Here is a 10860-nt window from a genome sequence, read left to right as displayed (position 1 = left end):
AAAAAAAAAAAACAAAAAACTTCAGCCTCTTTGTATATTTAGATTGGGGAATGTCTACTTTGACAGGCTCTGAAGTCAAAAGTACAGTATTTTTTTTTAAAGAAGCCTTAGTAACTTAATTCTAAATTCTTAGTTCTAATGTTTTCAACATATACACAAATGCCCAAATGCCCTCAGTCATTACGGAAATAATCACTGTGGTATACCCAGCAAGTTCATAGCAATAGGAAGATGAGGCAGGACACTGGTTCACTATGTAACAAAAGGACACAGTGTTCCAACTGGGAACCTTTCTGTAAAAGAAACATATCCTGTCAGGACTCTCTGGAACTGGCGTAATTCCTGCATGACCCCCACCATGTCGCCAGAGACCAATTTTTCAATAGAGAGAAAAGTCAATAACCAAGACCAGAAAACATTAAATAATGAGAGAAGCTTCCCAAGCGTGGCTCACTACATCCATCAGGACTGTCAGGGTTTTAGAGCTGCGGGCTGGAGAAGAAGGCTCTGTGGGGATTAAGATTTGCATAAAGCTCCAGAGGCAAAACTAATTTCCAAAATGCAAATGTAATTTAAAGATACTACTAAAATGACATTCTAAATGTCAATACTAATTTTGAAAGTATAGCTGTAAAGGCAAAGATAATGATATTTTTCTTAATTTTTCTTATTTAAGCATCCCATCTTGTTTTTTAAAAGATTGTTTAGAAAGTGAGCCATGAGCATTAACCCACTTGATGTATATAATGACACATTAAAGACTCTCAAAGTTTGTCTGGTTTCAGGTGATGGTGGAAACATCTAAAAACAAGGTCCCCTTATCCTGCATTTGAGGAAGAATTAAATCTAGGCTCAAAGCAAGAACAGTGAAATACAGGTACATCTAAGGCCAGTGAATTAAGCTTCAGAATCAATAAAATTTTATCATTTTTCTTAGATACTGTCGTCAAACAGATGCTTTTCCTCAATCAGACGTGAGTTTGAGGCTTTTTACCAGGCATGCTGCATTGTACAACTGAAAAGCAACCCGCCCCGCTGTAGTCCGGAGGCCATTTAGAGGGGGATACAGCTTCACAGAGAAAGGGCACGTGACTGGTGGGTTCCCCACCCCCTCCCGACATCAGTCTTTCATCTTATTAACTCTGCTGATTGCGCTTGTCAGATTTCCCTCAATCCAACGCTACTTAAACAGCTGTGCGTCTCTAGGCAATTATCAGTCACCACACTCGGGTTCTGAATTAGCTGGTGAAAGCTGTTTAACCTTGAGAAGATACATTCGTGAATACATCGTTGAATAGGAGTTATTACTGAAAAAAGGACAGAAAAGACTCACACGACAGTAGCCACTGAATATGTTAATTGCAACACTAACTTACAAATTAGTAAAAATGTTTAACAAGGCTTATCATACACATGATGTTTTCTTTATTATACATATTAACACATATGCTTTCTTTCTATATCTGTATATATGCATAATGTATAAAGTGGAATATCAAAATACTGTCAAAGCCCAGAGTGATAATCTGCCATACGTATCCGTCAGGGGCTACCACCTTTAAAGGTGTTCAGAAATCATTCAGCGCTGCTCAGAGGTCGCAGACTTCCCACAACAGGCAGACTCCACACCCCCAGATTCTCCAACTCCTTTCAAAGACAGCATCCCTCATTGTGCTGCCATTCTTTGTGGGTGCTGGGACAGAACCCAGGGCCTCACACACTGGGCAAGGCCTCTACCACTGGATATACAACGTTTTTATTCTTGGCTCTGACACTGAATTTTTTTCTTCCTGATACAATATATATGAAAAAAAGAAAAAAATTTCAGAGAGAAATGGAGGGTTTGGAGTTATTCATCAGCTTATAGTCCCCTTCTACCAATCAGTAACAGTTAAAATCAAAAGGTCTACAAGCCAGGACTGTAGTATGCATCAGGTCCTGAGTTCAATCCCAGAGTCACATGTATACACAAAAAATAGTAAGAATTAAAAAAATGTTAAAAACCAGTGAGCCAGAAACATACTTAATGCTTTATGTATGCCCTTTATAAACAAATTAAAAGATAACCTTCTAGAGGTAGCAAGTTTTGGTATTTGAAAAAAAGGCTTAATAATAGTTTTCTGCGTGCAAGAAAGGTCTGAAGTATGCAGAATAATATATGCAGAATAATAAGTCTGAAATTAATGTGACCAGCTCCCTACTCCAGCATTCCCCTGCTTTCTGTTCCAAGAAAAGAAAAAGGCGATATTTCAACAGTGCAAAATTCTTTGTTGTGACAGAAACATTAATATGATAAGTGTTCTGGAAAGCGAAGCACACTTCAAATCCTAACTATTCTTTCAGACCTCTGCTGAGTCTAACAGTCCTGGCCAACATTTGGTGAGGATTATCCTTCCTTTAGACAAAAGCTAGTGTTCCTTAGATAAATCAGGAGTTATTGCCATGAGACTCATAAAACCTTTTCACAACACAGATTTCCAAGGGAATCCTTGAAGGCTTTAGGGGCTGCTCCTTTTCCTAAGTAACAAAATACACCCCATGGTGTCTTGCTGACCCCACTCAGCTGTCCTCTGACCTCTTCAATTGTTGAAGCCTAACGCCAGGGCCCACAGAATTTGCCTCCCATATCAAAAAGGCTACTGTTGCTTCCTCCTAGCACCTGGTGAAACAGAATGCAACAGTTCTGGCTCTCTCTTCTGCCTTCCCCTCTCTGACCATTTTCCAGATGTTAAGCCAATACTGGGTTTCAGTGTCTTCCTGGTCATCACTAAGGAACAAACAGGGACTGGGCTGAAGTGGCAATGACCCTCTTGTTCTCTCTGGCCTCAAAAGGATACAACAGGTCATAAAAGAGGAAAAGCTCTTTGGCCTCCCCTGAAAACACTAGGCTATTTAAACACACTGTAACTTCTAAAGCCGGGAGAGAGGGTTTGGCGTATGTTCTTTCTAAAAGCCAAGAGGCCCTAAAGCAGTCACCCTAAATTCTTAATTATTTTCTTTTTGAAATATTTTATTTTATGTACATTGGTATGAGAGTGTCAGATCTCCGGAAACTGGAGTTACAGACAGTTGTGAACTGCCATGTGGGTGCTGGGAATTAAACCTAGGCCCTCTGGAGGAGCAGCCAGTGCTGTTAACCACTAAGCCATCTCTCCAGCCCTAAATTCTCAATTCTTAACAAGTTTTTTTTCCCCCGCTGATATTGGAGGAGAGAGAACCAATATCACCCTTCCCCTCTGAATTAAAAGCCTTTAAAAAAAAAGTCAGAAACATTTTATTAAAGCTCTGTAACACATGTCTCAGAACAGTATCACAAGGGTTTTAAATATATTTGATCACTAAATATAGGCTGATTTTTTTTTTCTGTATAACCAAGGGCTTCAAAGTCTCTTATCAGACAACTGGAAAGAAAATTACAATTACCAAAGAGGAACCAAAAAGTGCATTCTTGGAGGGACTGAGGGTGAGTTTGATCAAGACATAATGTATATGTGAATGAAATTTTCAAAGAACAATAAAAAAGAAAAAAGATATGAAAAATAAGAGTTTAAGATTTCATTTTTATTTTTGTGTATGTGTGTTTGTCTGACTGTGGGGATGCCGTGTGTGGATGACACGGAGACCATCCACACATTGGCATTGGATCTCAGGGACCACCTGATGTGGGTGACGGGGCGGGGGGGGACTTCAGTCCTCTAGAGAGGCAGTTAGTGAGTGGGTTAGTGAGTGCTTCTACCCACTGAGCCTTCTCTTTAGCCCTTGAATTCACATTTTTTCAATTTATGTAGACAGGAAATTCAGAGCTATCTGGGAGAAAAGCTTAGTAAGTTTAACTGGGGAATTGAGAAGAGAGGCCTGCAGAGTGGGTGGAACTGGATAGGAAGGCATATACGCTCCTGCTCAGTGTAAGGACCAAACATAGTCGCTTCATTTCAGTTGTAAATTAATCTAACAAAACCAATTTGACCATGAAAAGCTTGAAAAGAGGAATGCAATCACACAATACCTTGGTTCATATATTAACATTTTTGGATCATGTTCATGGTTAGCTAGGCAGTCAACATCTCAGGAAGCTTGTCCGAGATCACAACGTTCTTCAGGGTTCTTTGCACCTATAAAAACATAGAATGCATAAAACCACAAGTTATTTCTCTGTTCCTTTTATTGCACAATATAACAATCTACATATCTAAAGTCTACAAAACCACAGGAATTACCAAAGTCCTGTGTACCTCAACTTATTACCATGGGAAAATAGAAAGAAGCTCCCTATTCCTAAATTCCAACAACCACCCTCAATATATGGTCAAAATAATTTCTGTTTTTCTTAGAGCAACCCTCCCCAACCTTCCCTCAGTGCGAGCTGAGAAAGTTTCTTTGACGTCATCGTAACAGTAAAAGTCCCAGATTTCTTCTGTTTTGGAATAGAATTAACATAAGACAACTTTCTCATTCTGAGGCATTTGGGAGTTTTACAATTCCTGATATTTGTCTAAAATTAATTTATTCAAATAATAAATTAATAAATTTATATTATAATTAGTATAATTATAATTAATTATAAAGAGGTCAAATATAACTAATATGAAGGTAATAATTTTTACTTTTTGAACTTCTGTAATGATTTCCAGAAAAACTGCAAGAAGAGAAAGGTTTCCTACTTTCTGAGCAGTGTGTTTCTAGGAGATATTAAATAAACTATAATCACCTACAATTGATTGAATAACGTGCCTATTATTCTTCCCCACTAAGTAGATTATGTTGATATAAATTAAACACAAAGATATGAAAAATTGGTAAAGCCTTAAATAAATTAAAGCAACTTGTCACTAATTTTTATACATAACTTAGAAGTAATTTTTACTACGTCTAAAAAAGAAAACTAAAGATTCTTAGTTTTTAAGAATGTACTAAATGCAATATGAATATATATAACATTAAAATACTTGAAGTCATGCTAAAAATGTTTTTGTACTTTCTTTTTTATGTCAGCTTGAAAGAGAGAAAATAAACATTATAGATTTTGGGATAAAAAATATTTGTCTTAACCTCTCCTTATTGGAATAATGCCTTCTCACACAAGAATAACGAAAAACGCTGGCCCTGCATGTTTAGGCTAACACTTCTCACTCACATGCACCAATAGCATCTTTCCTACCTAATCCAAACCGAAGATTACCCCATATGGTCAATGAGGTCAAACTGCATTACTTCCAATGAGGACCGACTGACTCTGCAAGTACCTTAATGATTTTTAAAAGGGTCAATAATCCAATTCCAATAGCTTTGGAGTCTAAAACTGCTAATTTTTAGCCACGTGCTACACACTTCACCTGCTAGTAATGACATTTTTGTATTTTCTTCTAATTACACTCAAAGCTAAGACCTTTGGCCCTGGACCACAGACCCCTATTCAGGTTGCACACATTTTCTTAAAGGACCTGGTCCTTTGTTGTCACTCTTCCTCTTTCATCTATTATTTACGCCCACAGAGAAGGAGAGACTCCACCGTTTACGCAGCTTAAAGCTCCTAACCATCTCAATTTCTTTGCCTTTCAACTGATGGGCTTTTTTATAGACAAATGCCAAAATGTTTGACAAAATCATTTTTTGTTTTTCAGTTACACTGCCCTCTCTTTTCTCATCTTCTATCCCTAGGCAGCTTCCTGTCCTCTCTGCCCCACAGGAGGGACTTTGTATGAATAAGGATTTACACACTGTGACCGTTACCAACCAAACAAGTACAGTACAAACCTCAGTGTCTCACAGATCAATAAAAATTATATATTTTTTCCATCACAGAATCCATTAAATGAAATTGAGGATAATTTAAAATAACTTAAAACCTGCCCCCAGTCTCCATTAAAACACAGAACTCTCAGAACTCCCTAGCGGAAGTGCCAAAGAGCATTCGGAAAACAATGAGGATATCAGCTACACGACCCAAATTTCGAAGTGTCTTAACATCTACTAGCTGTCAGCTGACATTTCAATAATTATAAAAAAAAAAGTAGAAAAGGAAAAAACAGAAAGTAAACTGAAATGGCTAAATGTTCAATTTTTAGCTTAATCTTTAAAATATTTTAAAGCAAAATCTTCATAAACCATCCTATTATTATTGTTATTTCCCAATACTTTCTCCAGATATATATACACACACCTACATATATGTATGCACACACACACACACACACACACACATATATATTTTGGAAATCAGAAACACAAAGCTGTTACCATGATGTAGATCATTCCCTCAGACCACAACAAGCCACCAAAGGATGCTGAGCTGCAGGACGTTTCTGGCCCGACACTGGCCCATCCTTGCTCTCCTTTCCTCCAGGGCTCAGCTTACTCTTGAGTTCTAAGGGTTTTCCTGTTGTCTGTCCTCTGCAGACCCTGAAACCTCTTGTCTTTTCTTGTTTTCACCATTTGCTTCACCCAGCAGTTCACTGGAGACCCATCCATCTTGTAATGCCTAGAGTGACAGATACTCTCCAGAGCAACCACACGCTGAGTGACCAGAAGATAACATCACCCCCAGGAACTCCAGAGAGAAATACAACCTTAGGACAAGGTCTGACTTGACAGACATCGGACCATAAACCTCTTCTAAGTGAAAAAGAAAACAATTGCCACACACACAACCGAATCTGACCCAATCAAAGGCAGAGGAGAGTGATCATTTGTGGATTGCCTTTTCACTCACTTTCCCCCAGAGCTTTTATAGTACGGCAATTCACTCACCAAGAGGCAAGAGACTTCTTGGAGGAAAGAATAGCCTTTCTCAAGTGCCTTCTTTTATTGAACAATATTCAAAGTGAAATTCATTGACGTGTGTGTTGCAGGAAACCCAAGGCTTCAGTTCAGTCCTCTTCACCCTGCCCCTTCTTGTTTGAATAAAGCAATATCTGGACTTAGAAATGCTGACTCTATTCTACTGCTGTGAAAGGGACACTCATGCTTTGCAAATTAAAAACACATTAAGCACATCAGAAATTAAAAAGCAACATGTGACACAATGTCAACAATATGTGTAGCTCAGAATAGAAAAGCTCCCCATCCATTAATCAACCTCCAACTTGGATTTAAAAGACAGTGATCAGGAGAGCATCCTGGGAAGGGCCGCAGACTCTCTGCTAACAAAGGAGAGGTCATGTGAACATCTCCCAGCAACAAACCAGTGCCAAGGAAGCTGTACATGCAGAAGGTTCTGCTTGTCTGGAGTTTGGGGTTTTGCCCTTATTTCAAATCCAATGAGAAATAATTAAGCTTCTAACATTTAAAAAATAGGAAGGATATTCTGAAGAACAAATAAACAAAAACCAACCTGGAGATTAAATTAAAACATTGTGATCAATGTCAATTATGGAAATTAACAACCCATTTTTATAACAAATACCGAGACACAGAGGTAAACCTCTGTTATAGAGAAATACATTCTCATTCTCAAAAAAGAACAAATAATACAAATATAGATGGCATATCTAAAGATCCCAGATGTTCAAGGAAAGACTCATCAACAGCATTCTTATGAACTGTGAGCAAAGTAAATGATATTTGCCTAGTAAAATATTTTAATTTTCCTTTAAAATTTTCACACAGAAAACCTTTAAGTTATGCTAAAATTGGGATGACTTTGTAGTCTGTGATTACTCCCCTCATCTTTATATTACAAAAATCACCACAAAATTTAAAAGACGTTTTATCTGTTATGTTTAAATAATGTGGGAAATTTAAAAAATTAGCCCCATAAACTAATACCTCTTATTTGAATGTGTCTATGTGTCCTTTACTTCCTTACTTTGGTATCTTTATAAATACCATAGTACAATTTTTTTTATAATCTCGGAATTTATTTTATTTTTAAGGCTGGCAAAAATATACAAAATAAATAAATGTGAACAAGTTCATAACTTAATAGAAAAAGATTAAATAATTACAGAAAGACTATCATCTTGTAGAAGACTTTGTCTACCATGAACTGGCTCAAAGTAGTTCTCCTAAACTACTGAGCCTCAAATAGCACATCCTTGAGTACTCTCCAACTTAAACATTAATAGCAAGAGAGATGTGACCTTGAAATGACAGCATTCCTGCAAAGGGTTCCCAAAAGATCCAATTAAATCATCTTTTGAACATAGCAGATCCATATGCATGTGTGGAAAGAACACCCCTATGGGAAGTTCTTATTGCTTGACTGGCCAAAAACAAAACAAGACTTCTTTCTTTGAGGGTCACTTCCAGATCACAGTTAGAGCTAGAAACCTACACTGGGGAAAAATGCATCAATGTGAAATCCTAAGAGGGTTTACGCTTCACCACCATCTTATTTGTGCTTCAAAACCCTGTGAGTCCTGCAGTAAAGGCAGGGCTGGACCTTTCAATAAGAAGAGAGGTGGCCAGTGGCAATTTATCTTCCATTTGGCTTCCAGACACAGACAAGAGCACTCCCCAAGTCCCCACTGTCACTTTCTGCAGCCTTGGATGTGCAGTACCTTAAAACGACCCACAGGCTTCTTTGGGCACATTTCCTGGCATTGAATTGAAGCAGAATGGGAGAGCCACTGAGTAAGAGGAACACTGCAGACACTAGGGTAAAGGGCAGTTCTCCTTGTTCCAGGCTGAGAACGTGCAGGGTTTCCCACTGTCGACTCTCCTTTTTCTCACTTGCATTGAAATTTAACAGAACTTCTTAAGCTCTTTCCAATTTATCCCAATACAACTCTTCCCTTTGGGCAATGTTAGCCAACTTCCAGCAGTGTGGTATCAATTAAAATCTACACACTGTAAAATATTTTAAGAAATCCCCAAAAGTAACGTTTTCATAGGTCACAAACTCCTGGTTCAAAAAGACCTAAAACAGATAAGATTCATTCTGAATCAGCTGATTTATGCCACCTTCTCCCAAAACATGTCAACTCACAATCATCCTCATGAAAAAACAAACAAACAAAGCAAGCAAAGAGTTCCGGACAGCAGTGATTTAAGTCAGGTGGTCACATGTTAACTGCAGTGGGATTATTCCTTACAAACAGAGGACATTTTGTCACCAGGTATGACTTAGTCATTTCATAATTATTTCTGATTCTCAGAAATGACAATAAAATGCATTTATATACTTTTCCTGCTTATTCATTTTTCTGTTTTATTTAAATGACATCAATTTTCTAACTGATACCAATAGTAGGTTCCACTTGAATAACATATTGACAACATGCAGAGAATATTTTCTGTAGTGATAGTAGTCTCACAAACTGAAAACTTTCTATTTACTTATATGTATTTTCTTTTGGCAGCAACCTGCATGTACAGAATGTATTCTGTTATATTCATATTATACTTATGCTCAGCTTCCATTTCCCAGCTAGCACCCTTCCTGCTGTGTCTGTTTATTTGTTTGTTTGTTTATCAGTTTTTGGAGACAGGATTTCTCTGTGTAGTCCTGGATGTCCTAGAAATTGCTTTATAGAACAGACTGGCCTCAAACTCAGAGATTCACAAGTCTCTGCCTACTGAGTACTGGAATTAAGAGTATGTGCCACCACGACTTTTCTTGTATCTTTTTTCCTTTTTTTATAACAACTTATTTATTTTACACCCCAACCAGAGTTTCTTCTCCCTCTTCTCTTCCCATTCCATTCTTTCCCTCCCTTCTGCCCACCCTCCAATCTACTCCTCCTGTTTCTGTTCAGAAAGGGCAAATCTCCATGGGTGTCAATGAAGTATGACATACCAAGTTAAGGTAGGATTAAGCTCCTCCCCTCATATTAAAGTTTGGAAGGCAATCCAGTATGTGGAATAGCCTCCCAAAAGCCTGCCAAAGTGTAAGTGGAGTCCTACAAATTTTGTTGTTGTTGTTGTTGTTGTTTGTTTTGTTTTTCAAGACAGGGTTTCTCTGTGTAACAGCCCTGGCTGTCCTGGAACTAACTCTTGTAGACTGGGCTGGCCTTGAACTCACAGAGATCTGCTTGTCTCTGCCCCCCAAGTTCTGGGATTTAAGGCGTGCGCTACCACTGCCAGGCTAGGATTCCTACAAGTAGATCAAGTTATACAACTGTTTCACATACTTAGAGGGCCTATGCTGGTCCCATGCAGGCTCTTTAGCTGTTGGTCCAGTATTGGTGAGCTCCCACAAGCCCAGCTTAGTTGTTTCTGTGAGCTCCTTGTCTGTGATGACACTGTGTTTGTGATGATCTTGCATCTATGATGACCTTGTGTCTCTGATGACTTTGTGTCTGTGATGACCTTGTGTCTGTGATAACCTTGTGTTGTGATGACCTTGTGTCTGTGTTGATGTTGTGTCTGATGACCTTGTGTCTGTGATGACCTTGTGGTGTCTCTGATGACCTTGTGGTATTTTTGATGACCTTGTGCCTGTGATTTGTGCAGGTCTTGGGCAGTCAGGTTTGTTGCATGTTGGTGATTTTGTCCCCTGTGCCTCATCCAGAACACGGCACTTCACAGAACACCTTCAAGGAGGAACTTTTCAAGTGTTTTCACTAACTTCATAGAGATTCCAAAGAAAAAATGTATTTAATTTAAATATAATGCTTTAACAAAAATCTGACCAATAATTAAAAAGGATGTGTTTCATTCAATAAAATGTAAATATTTGTCAACTAATAGTAAAAACAACTTATGTCTTAAAAAAGATGCAAACATCTTTTTATCTCATGAACAAATATTTTTCATTTTCATACCATTAAGCACCCAAAATTTTAGAAAATTCAATTTTTTTATAACTTTTATTTATTTATTTTTGGTTTTTCGAGACAACCGTTCTGGAACTAGCTCTTGTAGACCAGACTGCCTCCCAAGTTCTGGGATCTTTTTTTTTTTTTTTTGGTTTTCCGAGAC

At 38.0% G+C, this 10860-nt stretch overlaps 1 protein-coding gene across 1 annotated transcript in view; it reads right to left on the bottom strand.

Moving 5' to 3' along the window:
- Positions 1-10860, bottom strand: part of Greb1l (GREB1 like retinoic acid receptor coactivator) — a 254622-nt gene that overhangs the window by 119117 nt on the left and 124645 nt on the right. Inside the window, exon 2 of the mRNA XM_026783547.1 lies at positions 4007-4112. The gene's annotated coding sequence lies outside the window, so the exon portion shown is untranslated. The remainder of the gene's footprint in view (positions 1-4006; positions 4113-10860) is intronic.

Source organism: Microtus ochrogaster, chromosome 18 (genome assembly GCF_000317375.1).
Source record: "Microtus ochrogaster isolate Prairie Vole_2 chromosome 18, MicOch1.0, whole genome shotgun sequence".
NCBI classification, from domain to species: domain Eukaryota; kingdom Metazoa; phylum Chordata; class Mammalia; order Rodentia; family Cricetidae; genus Microtus; species Microtus ochrogaster.
This window is presented reverse-complemented; position numbering and strand designations above follow the sequence as displayed.